General features: G+C 40.9%; 1 protein-coding gene across 7 annotated transcripts in view; it reads right to left on the reverse strand.

Moving 5' to 3' along the window:
* The window catches only part of camta1a (calmodulin binding transcription activator 1a), a 1,308,418-nt gene that overhangs the window by 1,276,621 nt on the left and 12,510 nt on the right, over positions 1–19,287 (reverse strand). The window lies entirely within an intron of this gene.

Below are 19,287 nucleotides of genomic sequence, written 5' to 3' on the forward strand. Positions count from 1 at the left end.
TGTGACTGAGTGAGATGAAAGTGGATGGTACAGCTATTAGCACTTGTGCAGGTTGGGAAAAGGCAGTGAGCTATCTGAGCAAGTGAATAGGCAGTGCAGATCACACAAGGTTAGTACTGAGACAGTTGGGATGTGGGGGAAACCAGCGAGGGAAGGTGTTGCGTGCAACAGCATTAGAGTTAAGAGTATTTGACTTAGTTGGACGTTGGTGCAGTATCAGGGAAATACAGTGTTCAAGACAGCAGAATGATGATGATAGCAGCACTTACCCAAGCAGAGCGGAGGTCAGTGACCTTCTAACAGCAATATTTTGAAGTCTTCTGGACTGTGGAGACTGCACTGAACATGGTGGCAACTTCAACATAGGCTGACAATCTGATGGCATGGACTCCTCTGCCAGTCTAGAGAGAAAAGGACACCACTGCTCTGCACCACCTGATGAATCAGGACATCCTGGTCCCTGTCAAAGCACGCACCAACGTTCCTTTGTTTGCCACATTCAGGGGATAGGTGAAAAACCGTACAGGGCAACTCCAGACTGACTGTGCTTGTCCAGTCACACAAAACAATTTTAAAGATGACAGCAAATGCCACTGACTCCGATCCATTCTAGCATATCTGGTGAGTGGAGCATTGTTCCAGCTACAATGATTGCAGAATCATGCAAGCACTGGATGAGAAAGGTACCATCAGGACAAGGTAGGTAGTTACTAAGTTTTGGATGATAAGGAATAAAATCTCACTAGACCCAACAGAGAAACACACCATGAAACCTAACGAAATTAACACAACTAAAATATCCTTAAACCTTAGTCAGAGGTCGACAGACAAAGACCATGCAGCCCATCAAACCTGGTCAAAAAAAACAAACACCTAACTGTTCGAATTCCAATTTCCAGTGCTTGGCCCATAGCCTTGGCATTGTATGTATATATCTAAATAATTCTTAATAGTTGAGGATTTCTACCTCTACAACCCTTACAGACAAGGAGTTCCAGATTTCAGTATGTCTGGATAGAAAAAGACCTTTTCCTCACATCCCCTCACCTTAAATCTATGCCCCTGGTCATTGATCCCTCCACCAAGGAGAGACGTTCCTTCCTGTTTAGATGCCTCAATTTTGGACATCTCAAATCATATGCCCCCCTCAATGTCCTCTGTTCGGAGGACAACCCCAGTCTATCCAATCTTTCTTCATTACTGTCCAGTTGAGGCAACATCCTGGTAAATCCCTTCTGTACCATATGCAGTTGAATCTCTACTATAATGTGGATTTCAGAATTGTACACAAAACTCCAGCTGCAGCCTAACCAAATCTTTATATTGTTCCAGCATAACCTCCCTACTCTTCCACTTTATGCCTCAGCTACTTGGAGGCAAATATCCCATATGCCCCTTAACCACTTGACCTAACTGTCCTGCTACCAAGGAACCAGTGGACATGCAGCCCAAGATCCCATTGTTCATTATGTTTATCGTTCCCAACTTGCATCACCTAACACTGATCTGGACTGAATTCCTCTTGGGTACTGATCAGACAATTTATATCCTCTTGTAAATTAATATTATCCTCCTCACTATTTACACAGTACATTAACAGGGCGACCTGAAACACAGCAGATTCTGCCCGACCTAAATATTTGTTTTTAATTCAGATTATCACCACACCTTAAGCATTTAAACTCAACACCTGAAGTTTAGCCCAATGCACCTTTTAAGGGTTCATAAAAATGAACCCTTCAGTTATTGGTGGATTGGTGAAAGCAATGAGCAGACAAATGAAATATACCTTTCTGCCACTTGCCAATTACTTAAATTCTGAATCAAATCTATGCAAAATTAGCCAAAAGACATGTATGTCAGCAGACACCGAAGGCAGGGAGATTAGCACAGCCAATTCATCAAACTTGCACATCTTTATTTTTGAGCAACTTAGAGTCATAGTGTCCTACAGCAATGCTGAACAAAATGATCATCTATGGGAATGGGTCTGGGTGGGGTCCACTTCAGAGGGTCAGTGTGGACTTGCTGGACCGAACGGCCTGTTTCCATGCTGTAGGGAATCTAATCTAATAATGACTGGATGGTAGTCAATGCACTTCATATCAGATAACCTCATGAATAGCTGAGAGAACTCAATAATGGTGTAATAATTACCAAATAAAAGTTGTTTAAACACTATGTTGGAAAGCTGTAAATTTGGAAATGTATCAACAAGAATTGAGCTGGTAAAACCATCAAAAGTGGGAAATATGAAATGCTACATTAGCAAAGCTTTAAAACATACAAGTCTCATGATAGCATGCAAAGTTGATTTGGCTGCAATGTTTCAGTCTGCTTGACCGATTGAGAAAAACTGGATTCCATTGTCAGTATATCCACAAAATGAATATTGCACCATCTGATAAGACAGAAAAACTAGATATTAAATTCAAATGGGAGAATCTAAAAATGCTAAATAGGATAACCCAGTGAATTCATTTCAAAGAACAATCACTTTGTAGAATAAAATCACCAGAGTCAGTTTGAATTGTTAAATAAAATTATATTACATCTACAGCACAAAAAGGATCCTTGCCTATCTTTAAGCACATCATGAGGGTGTTCCCACTAAGTCATCTCACCATACTCCACCTTTCTCCTTTATATGATTATCTAGCTTCCGAGTAGGCATGATCAATGAGATAATTAACCATTATCCCCCACTAATTTAAACCTGCAACACAGTAATGATTTAACCAGTGCTGTAATCTGTTAAAATTTGAGAGGCAAAGAACTATCCCAAAAGTAGCTAAAGTAAAAATTAACAAATTTTTTTTTTAAAACGTGTAACCAAAAATAATTAACTATTTATAACTCATTTAGCTTCTCTACAACACTGGTCCGATCAACCCCCCAATTAAGATTTACAGAAAAATGGGGAATCATTTGACAGAAACCTCAGACTTTCTGCATTTAGGTAGGTATTGATGGTGCTGTCAGTTACATAAATCAATGACAACAGATTGTGGCAGTTACACAGTCAGTGTAACCACAAAATCTGAGCCAATGTGTTGATGCATGATTCAACCCTTCCTTTCTACTTGGGGTTCAACTTCAAGAGAACAAAATAAGATTGTGCAAATGTGCTTGCCATTCTTTAAGTCTTTAGCACTTTGAGGGTCACTTCAGGGATTTAAAATATTATTTGGAACTAATAATCTGCAATGTATTTAATTTACAAATTAAAACAAATTACATTTTACCCCACAATTCAAGCAAAATCCAGCTATAAAAAGGCAATAATACAAGTTTATTAGCAGCAGCATTATTAATTTCAAATGAGTACTGGTCCACCACAAGAATAGCAGGATAATTACAAAGACCAGTGATACCTCATGCAACCGATCTGACAGAATAATGTCAACCCACAATTTGTCTCCTCACCTCTTTTAATGTAGGCTTTGTAACAAGAACACATGGATCTTTTGTTGGGCATATTTCTGAGGCATCTGATCACCTGCCAATATCCCTACTTTGTACTGATTCTTCATTTGCGAATTTAGATGGAGATCACAGCAAGTTAGCGTCATAGACTCATACAGCACAGTTATTCAGTTATAAGATGGAAGACAGAATCTTTGGGTGAGGACACGTTCAGGCTTGCCAATGTCCAGATGCATACAGTTTCAAAAGTTTGACTCAACGTCCAGGTGAAAAGATGTTATTATGCCCTCGACAAGGGACACAAAGTCAAATGAAATTTACTTAACCTGTGGAAGTGTCTTATTGCAACACTGACCAAGCAATAAATCTGAGTGTTTCCTGGTCTCTATGGATTTGCTACTCAATGTTATCCAGTTGAACAATCCAAGTTGCAAACTCCAACTAATTTCAGTCTTCACTCCACCAAGAAACAGCACATTCCTTGATGAAGTTACTTCCAGAAAGTTACATTTACAGAATGTAGCATTGTGTACTATCCAAATTCATTTCAAGAGGCAACAAGAAAAGATAGATGCCCTATCAGAGACACTGCTATGTGAAGAGATGGCTAAACAGTTTGTAGAGAAGTAATTTTATGGAGTGTGTATCAGGGGCCGGAGAAGCAAAGGGTAAAACATCACTGCCAGTGATATGAAGATGGAAAGATAAAAACACAAATGAAATTGAATAATTATCCTGGCCAGCATGAATATGTTATCCAGTAGCTACAATAGATAATAGAAACAGGAACAGAAGTAGGCCATTCTGCACCTAAAGTCTCCTCTATTCTAGATCATTGCTACTTACATGCCTTGAGGTAATTAGCATCTCAAAATCTACTGATCTCTGTATTACAGAGAAATCAAGCTTTCATAACCATTAAGGGAAGAAAAATCCAAAGATTCACTATCCTCCAAATGAAAAATTCCTCACCTCAGGGCTTAAACAGTTTGCCCCTATTCTGAAAACTTCATTCGTTTGTGGAAATATACTGTGCACAAATTGGCTGCTATTTTTCCTACATTACAGCCATGACTACACTTAAAAGTATTAAACTGGCTGTGAAGCCTTGGTACATAATGAATCATGAAAGGCGCAACATAAATGCAAGTTAATTTCCTTCATTTGGGTGATAACAATGTAGGACAAAGGTGACGAATCTGCAGGAATTTGTATGGATCACCATTGTCAGAAAAATTTTGGACCAAAGAAAAAGAGATGAAGAAAGATCCTTAATCAAGAAAGCACTGAAGAAGTTTGGAAGTGGTGAATAGATGTCTGAGAGTTTCAGTGGCAGAAGGACTGAGAAAGAGGTGGAAATCAAATATCAGGAGAGGTAGGAGCAAATGGAGACATTACAAGACTGGGAAATCAGTACTGAAGCACAAAACACAGTTTGCAATACTGGTTTAACCAGAGAACATAATTCAGATACAATATTGCTGTTACGCAACCACGCTGTATACAACTAAGAGTCACAGATGCACAGGAGGGAAACAGAGCCTTCGGTCCAACTCATCCATGCTGACTAGATATCCTAACCTAATCCAGTCCCATTTACCAGCACTTGTCCCATATCTCTCTAAACAGTTTCTATTCATATACCCATCTGACTTCTACCATTTCCTCTGGTAGCTCATTCCATACATACACCACCCTTAAGGAAAATGTTGCTCAAGGTCCCCCTTAATTTTTTTCCCCCCCCCTCACCTTAAATCTCACCCTCTAGTTTTGGACTCACCTCCCCCTCCCCTCCCACAACCCAGGGAAAAAAAGACTGTTTATTTAACCTAGCCATACTCATGATTTTATAAACCTCTAAAGATCACCTCTCAGCCTCCAACACTACAGGAAAAACAGCCTCAGCCTCTTCAGCCTCTCCCCAGAGGACAAATCTTCCAACCCAGGCAAAATCCTTGTAAATTGTTCCTTTCAAGTTTCACAACATCTTTCCGATAGTAGGAAGAGACCAGAAGTGCACACAATATTCCAAAATTGGCCTAACCAATGTCCTGTACAGCCACAACATGACTTCCCAACTCTTGTACTCAATGCTTTGACCAATAAAGGAAAGCAAACCAAACACTTTCTTCACTATCCAATCTACCAACAACTCCACGTTCAAGAAACTATGAACCTGCACGCCAAGGTCTCTTTGTTCAGCAACACTCCCCAGGACTTTATCATGAACTATACAAGTCCTGCTCTGATTTGCTTTCCCTAAATACAGCACCTCACATTTATCTAACTTAAACTCCATCTGCCATTCCTCAGCTCATTGTCCCATCTGATCTACAACCCATTGTACTCTGAGGTAACCTTCTTCGCGGTCCACTACACCTCCAATTTTAGTGTCATCTGGAAGCTTATAACTATATCGCATATGTTCATTTCCAAATCATTTATATAAATGACGAAAAATAATGGATCCACCACTAACCCTTGTGGCAGACCACTGGTCACAGGCCTCCAGTCTGAAAAGCAACCCTCCACCACCCTCTGTCTTCTACCTTCGAGACAGTTCTGCATCCAAATGGCTAGTTCTCCCTGTATTCCATGTGATCTAACCTTGCTAACCAGTCTACTATGAAGAAACTTGACTAACACCTTATGGAAGTCCATACAGATTACATCCACCGCTTTGCCCTCAATCCTCTTCATTACTTGTTCAAAAAAACTCAAATGAAGTTCAAGAGACATGACTTCCCAAGGACAAAGCCATTTGACTATCCCTAAACAGTCCTTGCCTTTCCAAATATATGAAAATCCTGTCCCTCAGGATCCACTCCAACAACTTGTCCACTACCGACCTCAAGCTCACTGGTCTATAGTTCCCTGGCTTTTCCTTACCACATTTCTTAAATAGTGGCACGTTAGCCAACCTCCAGTTTTCCAGCACCTCACCTGTGACTACTGATGATACAAATACTTCAGCAAGGGGCCCAGCAATGACTTCCATAGCTTCACAGAGTTCTAGGGTACACCTGAACAGTTCCCAGGGAGTTATCCACCTTTATGCGTTTTAAGACATCCAGCATCTCCTCCTCTGTAATATGGACATATTTCAAGATGTCACCACTTATTTCCCTACATTCTATATGTTCCATGTCCTTATCCACAATAAACATTGATGCAAAATACACATTTATTATCTCCCACATACCCTGCGGCTCCAAACAAAGGCCACCTTGCTGATCTTTGAGGGGCCCTAATCTCTCCCTCGTTACCCTTTTGTCCTTAAATGTATTTGTAAAAACCCTTTGGATTCTCCTTAATTCTATTTGCCAAAGCTATCTCATTTTTGCCCTCCTGATTTCCAAGTACATTCCTACTGCCTTTATGCTCTGAGGATTCACTCTTTTTTTTCCTTTTTTTCCTTAACCAAAATCTCAGTTTCTCTAGTCATTTAGCATTCCTTACCACTACCAGCCTTTCCTTTCATTTTAACAGGAACACACTGTCTCTAGATCTTGTTATCTCATTTTTAAGGGCTTCCCATTTTCCAGCCGTCCTTTTACCTGCGAACATCCACCTCCAATCAACTTTTGAAAGCTCTTGCCCAATAGCATCAAAATTGGCCTTCCTCCCCTTTTGACCTTTAACTTTTAGATCTAGTCGATCTTTTTCCATTACCATTTTAAAACTAATGGAATCATAGTTGCTGGCCCAAAGTACTCCCCCACTGACACCTCAGTCACCTGCCCTACCTTATTTCCCAAGATAAGGTCAGGTTTTGCACTTTGTGCAGTAGCTACATCCATATACTGAAATCAGAAACCTTTCTTGGACACACTTAAATTCCTCTCCATTTAAACTCTTAACACTACAGCAGTCCCAGTCTATGGTTGGAATGTTAAAATCCCCTACCATAATCACCCTATTATTCTTACAGATAATAGATTTCCATACAAATTAGTTTCTCAATTTCCTGCTGACTACTGGGGGAAGAGGGAGGTTGGGGGTGGCGGCAACCCTACACCACAATCCCAATGAGGTGGTCATCCCCAGTCTTATTTCTCAGTTCCACCCAAATAACTTCCCTGGATGTACTCCCAGGAATACCCTTCCAAAGTACAGCCATAATGCTATCCCTTATCAAAAACACCACTCCCCCCTCTTCTCTTGCCCACTTTTCTATTCTTCCTATAGCATTTTCATCCTGGAACATTAAGCTGCCAGTCCAGTCCAACCCTGAGCCACATCTCTGTAATTTCCATGACATCCCAGTTCCATGTTCCTAACCATGCATAGTTCATCTGCCTTCCCTATTCAGCCTCTTGCATTGAAATAAATGTAGTTTATCAGTCCTACTTCGTTCTCTGCTTTATTCCTGCCTGCTCTGACTGTTTGACTCGCTCCTTTTCCCAACTGTACCAGTCTCAGATTGATCTCTTTCCTCACTATTTCCCTGGGTACCCCCGGCCCCCACCTTACTAGTTTAAATCCTCCCGAACAGCTCAAGCAAATCTCCCTGCCAGTATATTCAGCCCTTTCCAATTCAGATGCAACCCACTCTTCTTGTATAGGTTATTTCTACCCCAGAAAAGATTCCAATGATCCAAAAATGTAAACCCTTCTCTCCTGCACCAGCTCCTCAGTCATACATTCATCTGCTCTATCCTCCTATTCCTATCATAATCCATAGCATCGGGGGAATCCAGATACTACTACCCTCGAGAACCTCCTTTTTAAAATTCCTGCCTAACTTTCTATATTCTCTTTACAGAATCTCATCCTTTCCTTTCCAATGTCATTAGTTCCAATGTGTATAACAACTTCCTGCTGATCCCTCTCCCCTAGGAGGACATTCAGCTCTCTCTACAAGATATCCTTGATTCTGGCACCAGGAAAGCAAAATACCATTCTGATTTCTTGCTGCTGGCCGCAGAAACATCTGTCTGTGCCTCTGACTAGAGTCCCATACCACAAATCGATCACTTGGAACCAGACGTTCCCTTTGTTACATATGCACCACTTTCTGTATCATGGTATCCACATTTTGTACATTATAATAGCAATAAAAGCTTTACATACATAACAATTACAAAATAGAAATTTCCATAGCAAAGTTCAATAATCCTTGTTTTAAAAAGATACTTGAAAAGAGGAACATTTAAGAAATGGGGACCATCCCATTAACAAGCGAATCGTATCCATAAAAACTGTGCTAATTTACAGACCAAGTAACCTGTTCAGTCTATGATCCATATTTTCAATTAAAAAAGTAAAAGTGCTGCACAAACTCAGCAGGTGTAAGGGGAAAAAAAAGTCAACTTGAAAGTCATACTGGAGTTGAAACGTTAATTGGTTTCTCTCGCAACAAATGCTACCAGGTCTGCTGAGTTTCTTAGCACTTCCTGTTCATATTTTGGCCGCCAGCATCCACAGTACTTGGGTTTTGTTTAAGTGTATAATATTTTCAATGGCTGGCCAGCCAGTTGATTGTTTCCATATCTCAAGACAAACTGTTTGTCATGCATTAAATCAGGAAAAACTTTTAGATTTAATAACTCATGTTGACAAAAGAGCTCATCAGTTGGTTTCAAATAATCATTTTTGGCTCTATACGACAATTCCTTTTGATCAATGTCTGAAAGCTCCCCAGGCACAATCCTCTCACATGCATCCAAGTGCTTCAGACAACAAAATTTCCACCCCCAAGGCAAATCATAGAAAAATTAACACTACAAACATTTCAAATGCCAATATCCAGTGGTGAATAAAAATAATTACTGCTATGTGAAGCAGTAAGCCATACAGGCCTGAAAGCCTCCATCTTTGATTGCTGATCTCAACCAAGGAAAATAGAAGGTTAACAATTGGCCTTAGTACCATATAAAAAGTGAAAAGAAATCCATAATAGCTCCCACGACTGATGAATCACACTAGAAATATACATGCATGGACATCAATGTGAGCATGACCAGGCAGAAAGTCAAAAGACCCCAGAATTGAACAACAACTTGGGCAAGGTAAAAAAGGGAATAGCCACATCATTATTTTCCTGTGACCAGTTGAGATTACAGGAAAACAAAGAAATCATAGAATCAAAGATTGACAAAAGCACAGGAGGACAATCAGCCCTTCACGTCTGTGCTAGTGCTCTGAAATAGTGCCTCCTCCTACATTTATCCCCACACAACTCTACAGATGTTTCTTTTTCTAATAATACAACACCCTTTTGCATGTTTAAATTGAAGCTACCTCCACCATACACTCAGATAATGCATCATTGGTCTAAAAACAAAACTGAATCTCTGCACAGGAAAGATGTTCCCCATGTCACTATCGATTCTCTGGCCAACTGCCTGAACTTTGTATCCTCTGATCTCAATCCTTCACCAATAAGAACATTGTATACTGTCATAACTAATTGGAGCAGCACTCAGGTAATCAAGGTAAAAACAATGACTGCAGATGCTGAAAATCAAATACTGGATTAGTGGTGCTGGAAGAGCACAGCAGTTCAGGCAGCATCCAACGAGCAGCGAAATCAACGTTTCGGGCAAAAGCCCTTCATCAGGAATAAAGGCAGTGAGCCTGAAGCATGGAGAGATAAGCTAGAGGAGGGTGGGGGTGGGGAGAGAGTAGCACAGAGTACAATGGGTGAGTGGGGAGGAGATGAAGGTGATAGGTCAAGGAGGAGAGGGTGGAGTGGATAGGTGGAAAAGAAGATAGGCAGGTCGGACAAGTCAAGGAGGCAGTAACTGAGCTGGAAGTTTGAAACTAGGATAAGGTGGGGGAAGGGGAAATGAGGAAGCTGTTGAAGGCCACATTGATGCCCTGGGGTTGAAGTGTTCCGAGGCGGAAGATGAGGCGTTCTTCCTCCAGGCGTCTGGTGGTGAGGGAGCGGCGGTGAAGGAGGCCCAGGACCTCCATGTCCTCGGCAGAGTGGGAGGGGGAGTTGAAATGTTGGGCCACAGGGCGGTTTGGTTGATTGGTGCGGGTGTCTCGGTGATGTACCCTAAAGCGCTCTGCTAGGAGGCGCCCAGTCTCCCCAATGTCTCAACCAAATCATCCACCGACATTTCCGCCACCTCCAAAAAGACCCCACCACCAAGGATATATTTCCCTCCGCACCCCTTTCCGCCTTCCGCAAAGACTGTTCCCTCCGTGACTACCTCATCTTCCGCCTCGGAACACTTCAACCCCAGGGCATCAATGTGGACTTCAACAGCTTCCTCATTTCCCCTTCCCCCACCTTATCCTAGTTTCAAACTTCCAGCTCAGTTACTGCCTCCTTGACTTGTCCGACCTGCCTATTTTCTTTTCCACCTATCCACTCCACCCTCTCCTCCTTGACCTATCCCCTTCATCTCCTCCCCCACTCACCCATTGTACTCTATGCTACTCTCTCCCCACCTCCACCCTCCTCTAGCTTATCTCTCCACGCTTCAGGCTCACTGCCTTTATTCCTGATGAAGGGCTTTTGCCCGAAACGTTGATTTCGCTGCTCGTTGGATGCTGCCTGAACTGCTGTGCTCTTCCAGCACCACTAATCCAGTATCTCAGGTAATCAAGCCCTACTATTCCCTGAGCCATCCAAACGTGAACATCTGATTAAAACCTACAAATTGCCCAATTCTACCCAACTGTAATTCAGGCTAAAAAAGGTTGGACACATCAGGTTTCTCCACTGAAAAGGAATTAACTACATATTGCAATCAAACTGGTTTTAAGCCAATAGCAAAATAGACAAGTTCAATCGCTAATCAGTAGCTGTACAATTTAAACTTTATCCTTTTTAAAAATGGCCTTTCAGACACAGATATGGAAGGTGACGGTTTTTGATAGTATTATCACTGGAGTAGTAATCCACAGACCCAGGTAATTTTCTCAGGTCCTGGATTCAAAGCCTTGTATGACAGATGTTGAAATTTAATTCCAGATGGTCATTGAATTTAACACAGTCTAATGATGACCTCGAAACCATTGTCAATTGTGGAAAAAAAAATCAAGTTCACTAATGTCCTTTGGCAAAGGAAATGGCTGTACTAACCTGATCTGGTTTACGTGCGACTCCAGACCCACGGTAATATTCTTGACATGGGCCTCTGGGCAATTAGGGACGAGCTCCTAAATGTTTAATGAACCAGCAACACCAATGTCCCATATACAACATGAATACATAGACAACAAACAGACATGAATGCTATCACAGGACAAAGAAAAATATTGTTTAATAGCACCACTTACAACCAGTGATGAATTATATTCTTTTAGTTCCTTTTGAGTCTTTGCCATGAAACAAGGTTGCAGGCATACTGATTATCAGTCTTTGGTCAAGAACTCATCCTTTCAGAGACTCTGAAGGTGGTTGTTCCATTCAACAGGAAATTTTCAGAAAGAAAAGTTGACAGAGGAATGGGAAGGAAAAGTAATTAGCCACTAAGAAAAATCTTTTACTTCACACAGAGGAAGAGAAAGATTCTTGCTTTCTCTTCACAGGCTGGATGTTTCTGCTGCACTGTCCATACACAAGCCTGTAAAACCACTAGCCCAAGAACCAAATCAAGTGGCTGCACAGACACCAATGGTTGCCCTTGATTTTTCTTCAAGAGGTCATAAAGACACAGACTCCAAAATGTCCAGAGTTGATCTACTTGAGAATGTTTTCAAGTTTTCAAAAAAAAACTTGTACAAAGAAAGGGGAGTAGCCAGTTCTCCCAACTCAGCTTCCCTCTGGTTTGGTTTAAACAGTCTGGCTGTTCACTGAAAGCAGTCAGTTCAGACTGAGGCTGCAGATCGGAGAAACAACTATAGAAGAATCTTGATTATCCAAATGACACGGGCGGAGAATATTTCGTTTGGTTAATCGAACCCTGGATAATAGAATGCCAGATAACAGTTTAGCCAAGCATCAGGACCTAGCATTCTTGCCGGATAATCCGATATTCGGATAATTGAATGCCAGATAATCGAGGTTCCTCCATAAATGGAAGGTGTTCCATGCAGTATCCCTCTGCCATCTCTCTCTCGCCTTTAAGATCCTGTTTGATTTTACCTTTTGTGCCAACTGGTGTTAAGGTGGAATGTTGCAAATATTTGGGACAGCATCATTAAGTTGGAATAGTCTGTTGTGTTTTCAGATAGGTTAAGTTGTTCGGTACTCTGTTCTCTTGTTTAGGTTTCATTCTGTAATTTAACTCAATTCTGTTTTGTTTAAAACGAAGTGGTTTGACCAGCTGCATCTCTCCTGAAATATCCACTACACATCTGCTTAAAACAACGAACAAAGTTAGGGTCTGGGTTACTTTCTTGAAACCTTGAGGGGGTCTGGCCTGATCCATAACAGACAGCGGGAAGAAACAGATAAGAAAAGCTTATCTGTAAGATCAGCGGTCTCTCAGTCCTCACCACAGAGTTTCACATAAATAACAGCCACTAAGAACACCAGGAAAGTTTCAGATGGTGGCTGGCATTTCTGAAATCAAAACATCGTTTTCTTAGATCAAGTGGATCGGTTGGAGAGACAGATAGAAACTATGAGGAATTTGCAACAGCAACAGTATGTGATGGATGGCAATTATAGAAAAGGGGTTGGGAGTCTCAGATACAGTCACATAGATGGGTTAATTCCAGGAAGGGTGAGAGGTCAGCACCTAGGACAGGAGTCTTCTGTGGAAATACCCATTTCAAACAGGTATGCTGTTTTGGAAAATGTAGGGGCTGATAGATTCTCAGGGAACGTACACCGAACAGCCAAGTTTCTGGTCTTAAGACTGGCTCTAATGCAAGAGGGGTACGTCAGCTTCCAAGAGATCAATTGTGTCAGAGGTACAGACAGACGTTTCTGTGGCCAGCAGAGAAAAAGCAGAATGGTGTGTTGTTCTCCTGGTGGCAGGATCAAGGATGTCTCAGAGGGTGCAGAATGTTCTCACTGGGGAGAGGGGCCAGCAGGAAGTCATTGTCCACATTGGAACCAACAACACTGGAAGGGAAAAAGGTTGAAATGCTGAAGGGAGATTACAGAGAGTTAAGCAGAAATTTGAAAAGGAGGCCCTCAATGATAGTAATATCTAGATTACTCCCAGTGCTACAAGCCAGTGAGGGCAGGAATACGAGGATAGAGCAGATGAATGCATGGATGAGGAGCTGGTGTATGGGAGAAGGATTCACATTTTTGGATCATCGGAATCTCTTTTGGGGTAGAAGTGACCTGTACAAAAAGGATGGATTGCACCTAAATTGGAAGGGGACTAATATACTGGCAGGGAAATTTGCTAGAACTGCTTGGGAAGATTTAAACTAGTAAGGTGGGGGTGTGGAACCCAGGGAGATAGTGAGGAAAGAGATCGATCTGAGACGGGCACAGCTCAGAACAGAAGTGAGTCAAACAGTCAGGGCAGGCAGGGACAAGGTACAACTAATAAATTAAACTGCATTTATTTCAACGCAAGGGGCCTAACAGGCAAGGCAGATGATCTCAGAGCATGGTTCAGAACATGGTTCTGGGATATCATAGCAATTACAGAAATATGGCTCCGGGATGGGCAGGACTGGCAGCTTAATATTCCAGGATACAAATGCTACAGGCAGGATAGAAAGGGAGGCAAGAGAGGAGGGGGAGTGGCATTTTTGATAAGGGATAGCATTACAGCTGTGCTGAGGGAGGATATTCCTGGAAATACATGCAGGGAAGTAATTTGGGTGGAACTGAGAAATAAGAAAGGGATGATCACCATATTGGGATTGTAGTATAGAACACCCCCCCCCAATAGTCAGCGGGAAATTATCTGTAAGAATAATAGGGTAGTTATGGTAGGGCATTTTAACTTTCCAAACATCAACTGGGACTGCCATAGTGTTAAAGGTTTAGATGGAGAGGAATTTCTCAAGTGTGTACAAGACAATTTTCTGATTCAGTATGTGGATGTACCTACTAGAGAAGGTGCAAAACTTGACCTACTCTTGGGAAATAAGGCAGGGCAGGTAACTGAGGTGTCAGTGGGGGAGCACTTTGAGGCCAGTGACCATAATTCTATTCGTTTTTAAATAGTGATGGAAAAGGTTAGACCAGATCTAAAAGTTGAAGCTCTAAATTGGAGAAAGGCCAATTTTGACGGTATTAGGCAAGAACTTTCAAAAGCTGAGTGGAGGCAGATGTTCACAAGTAAAAAGGACGGCTGGAAAATGAGAAGCCTTCAGAAATTAGATAACAAGAATCCAGAGAAAGTATATTCCTGTCAGGGTGAAAGGGAAGGCTGGTAGGTATAGGGAATGCTGGATGACTAAAGAAATTGAGAGTTTGGTTAAGAAAAAGGAAGCATATGTCAGGGATAGACAGGATAGATCGAGTGAATCCTCAGAAGAATATAAAGAAAGTAGGAGTATATTAAGAGGGAAATCAGGAGGGCAAAACAAGAACATGAGATAGCATTGGCAAATAGAATAAAGGAGAATCCAAAAGGGTTTTTACAAATATATTAAGGACAAAAGGGTAACTACGGAGAGAATAGGGCCCCTCAAAGATCAGCAAGGCAGCCTTTGTGTGGAGCCACAGAAAATGGGGGAAGATACTAAATAAATATTTTGCATCAGTATTTACTGTGGAAAAGGATATGGAAGATATAGACTGTAGGGAAATAGATGGTGACATCTTGCAAAATGTCCAAATTACAGAGGAGGAAGTGCTGGATGTCTTGAAACGGTTAAAGGTGGATAAATCCCCAGGACCTGATCAGGTGTACCTGAGAACTCTGTGGGAAGCCAGAGAAGCGATTGCTGGGCATCTTGCTGAGATATTTGTATCATCGATAGTCACAGGTGAGGTGCCGGAAGACTGGAGGTTGGCAAACATGGTACCACTGTTTAAGAAGTATGGTAAAGACAAGCCAGGGAACTATAGACCGGTGAGCCTGACCTCTGTGACGGGCAAGTTGTTGGAGGGAAACCGGAGGGACAGGATGTACATGTATTTGGAAAGTCTGAGGGCAGAGCAGTAGATGTGATCTATATGGAATTCAGTAAGGCGTTCGACAAGGTTCCCCATGGGAGACTGATTAGCAAGTTTAGATCTCATGGAACGAGCCATTTGGATACAGAAGTGGCTCAAAGGAGAAGACAGAGGGTGGTGGTGGTGGCAGGATTGTTTCTCAGACTGGAGGCCTGTGACCAGTGGAGTGCCACAAGGATCATGCTGGGTCCTCTACTTTTTGTCATTTCATTAATGATTTGGATGCGAGCATAAGAGATACAGTTAGTAAGCTGGCAGATGACACCAAAATTGGAGGCGTAGTGGACAGCGAAGAAGGTTACCTCAGATTACAACAGGATCTGGACCAGATGGGCCAATGGGCTGAGAAGTGGCAGATGGAGGTTAATTCAGATAAATGCGAGGTGCTGCAGTTTGGGAAAGCAAATCTTAGCAGGACTTATACACTTAATGGTAAGGTCGTAGGGAGTGTTGCTGAACAAAGAGACCTTGGGAGTGCAGGTTCATAGCTCCTTGAAAGTAGAGTTGCAGATAGATAGGATAGTGAAGGCGGTGTTTGGTATGCTTTCCTTTATTGGTCAGAGTATTGAGTACAGGAATTGGGAGGTCATGTTGCGGCTGTACAGGACATTGGTTAGGCCACTGTTGGAATATTGCGTGCAGTTCTGGTCTCCTTCCTATCGGAAAGATGTGAAACTTGAAAGGGTTCAGAAAAGTTATACAAGGATGTTGCCAGGGTCGGAGGATCTGAGCTACAGGGAGAGGCTGAACAGGCTGGGGCTGTTTTCCCTGGAGTGTCCTTATAGAAGTTTACAAAATTATGAGGGACATGGATAGGATAAATAGACAAAGTCTTTTCCCTGGGATCAGGGAGTTCAGAACTAGAGGGCATAGGTTTAGGGTGAGAGGGGAAAGATATATTAAAAAAAAGAGAGACCTAAGGGGCAACGTTTTCACGCAGAGAGTGGTACATATATGGAATGAGCTGCCAGAGGAAGTGGTGGAGGCTGGTACAATTGCAACATTTAAGAGGCATCTGGATGGGTATATGATTAGGAAGCGTTTGGAGGGATATGGGCCAGGTGCTGGCAGGTGGGACTGGATTGCGTTGGGATATCTGGTCGGCATGGACGGGTTGGACCGAAGGGTCGGTTTCCATGCTGTACATCTCTATGACCCTAGTATATTCAACGGGACATAAGTTAAAGTAAAGAGAAGTTTGAACTTATTCAATTCACAAACAAAGTGAGAGCAGGAAATAGGTATTCCCGGTAGGTATACTTTTGCACACATTGAAAAGGAACATTAACACTATTACCTCTGCAAATGAATCACTCACATTGCTTCATATTTTGGACTGAAAACAAAGGAAAAAGACAAAAGGTGAAAAAAGATAATACGGAGAATGCATTATTTACATACATAATTAACTGCATTGTCTGAAACTCCCAAACCTTCATTCTAAACAGTGAAAGATTGAACGATGCCTGCTCTGAAATTCCTTCCATAAGTCTCTCTATGTTTATCTTTCTTTATAATGCTCCTAAAAATTTACCTGAGTTTTTGGTCATGTGCATAAACATCACAGTGTGGATCAACGTTTTTAAAACCTAACTGTCCTGTGATGTCATTTGGCCAAGGTAAGAAAGAATGACCAACATCAATGGAATTATACTTCTGTAACAGTCTGGAATTCCAAGGAAGTAGAAAAACATTTAGAATCAAAGAATGATAACTAAAGAAAAAGTAACTCAGTTAACAAGGTCTGTTCTGGTCCAGCTGTCTTCAATCACTCGGGACATTCCATTACATTAAGGGTTCACTATAAATACCAATTACTGTTGTGATAACCTCAAGAAGTATTGACTCCTTATTTAGGTACAGTTCTATGAAGTCATCCTTCTGTAACTGACTCTGATGGTGATCATTTGTCAGATTCAAGCTGAAATATTGAGTATAATCATAACCAGTATAATTTCTGCTAGTTGAGTGTATCATACCAGAAACGTGATCTCATCTTCATTCAGAATCCACAAATAACTGGCTGGTCATGAGGAATAATAACCATCGCCAATTTCTCTTTCCGAAGGCAGGGATATTAAGTTGTACTGCAAACTGTTCATACTGCTCAATGTCATTTTTTTTATCCCACCTCAAACTCTTAAAACTTTAACTGCTGGTCACAGTGTATTTATTTCTTACTGACATCAATGCAAGATTTTTTTTTGTTACTTCAAAGATCCAACATTACATGAACATATACTTACAATACAGCCAGAACAATAGATAGTCAAAAGCAATTACAAAACACTAACTACATTAAGGGATCTCAGGTCATGACAAATGTCACATGAGTAGCTCACTTAGTTTATAATTGTCAACAGAAGCAAAAGAAAACAAGGGCAGCAAATAATGTTTTATTGTAGATCTTGTAAAATTAAATTTTGTTCAGTTTAGTTTATTTCCTGGTTGTGGATGTCAGAAAAACACAAACACTCCATGTAATCAGTGTGTAAATTTTTTTCACACTAACAGGACTGTGATACAAGTACCACAATCTGGGACAACCAAAGCTTGAAAATTAAATGACCTTTCATTTTTAAACAAACATTCCCAGTTAAAAGGAAAACATCCCTTATATATCATAACAATACTTCCTCATGTCAACATCAGAAGGACAATCTCCAATGCGCACATCTATTTACCAAACTTACGACATACATGGCTTCCAAGTCCAAATCAGTCAATACTGATACATAATTGACTGTTTTGCACAAAGATTCACACCTACTAGAAAGAATACATAAATTCAGTTCACTTCACAGGCATCATTTCAGCATTGCCTGCTGCGTTTTGAATTTCGTTTTTCTCCTTTGGTCCATTAGTTCAAATCTGACCCTTACACATGTATTTTGACCCAAATTAAAGACTTCCAAACAATTAGTGCCTAAATCTCAGAATCACCAATGACATCTTTTTTTCTAGTTCTAGACCAACAGGCATATTAATTTTCTTACAACACAAACATTTTCTGTAATTATAGCACTACTTTATTTAGGAATGCAGACATTCACAATGCAAATTAGACTATCAACTTATGTTCTTTTTACATGGGAGCTCTATTGAGGTCTTCCATCCATTTACCAAAGTGAAGCAGTAATTCTCTCTCATTTCTGACTCAGACAAATGGATTTTCTCCTCCAAATATCAAGAAGATTGCTTTAGGTTTGCCCAGAATAAAAACTGTATTGCTTTTTAATAAGTAAAAATAACTACAAAGTCAATGTAATCCAAGCACATACTTTCTAACAGTGAGAAATACATACAGTTCTAAAAACCCCTCCTTCCAGGCAGCCTCATTTGCAGATGCTACCGTCATACTCTTTTATTGCCCATATGGAGAAGATGCACAAAAGCAACGCTAAAAACTGAGAATTTCACCTGCGAGTTAAGTAGATTGAAAGAAAATATAACAGGTTTTTTTTTCCCTGGATTCATGTCTAGGTTTATTGTTGACAAATTCACTAATCATAGTCATAGATGTAACCATCCATTCCACAATGTTTGTTGAATCTGTCCACCAGATTGGTAAAACATGAACAAAACAGATTAGTATGCCTGTTGAGAAAATTTAATAGCAGTAAACACATCTGAATACACCTCACTACAAATCCAACTGTGCCCCAAATACAACATATAAGACAGGAGATGCCAAAAAATTTGGATATATATCAGCAAGTTACTCATGAATTACTATACATTTAAAACTTTAATCAAAGCACCAAAGTCACTGACAGCATAATGGCATGTCATACAACAGGAATACTTGAATCAGAGGAGCTTTTGAAATCAACATGAAGCTGTACAAGAAATATTCTTCAATAATA

Source organism: Chiloscyllium punctatum, chromosome 16 (assembly GCF_047496795.1).
Source record: "Chiloscyllium punctatum isolate Juve2018m chromosome 16, sChiPun1.3, whole genome shotgun sequence".
NCBI lineage: Eukaryota > Metazoa > Chordata > Chondrichthyes > Orectolobiformes > Hemiscylliidae > Chiloscyllium > Chiloscyllium punctatum.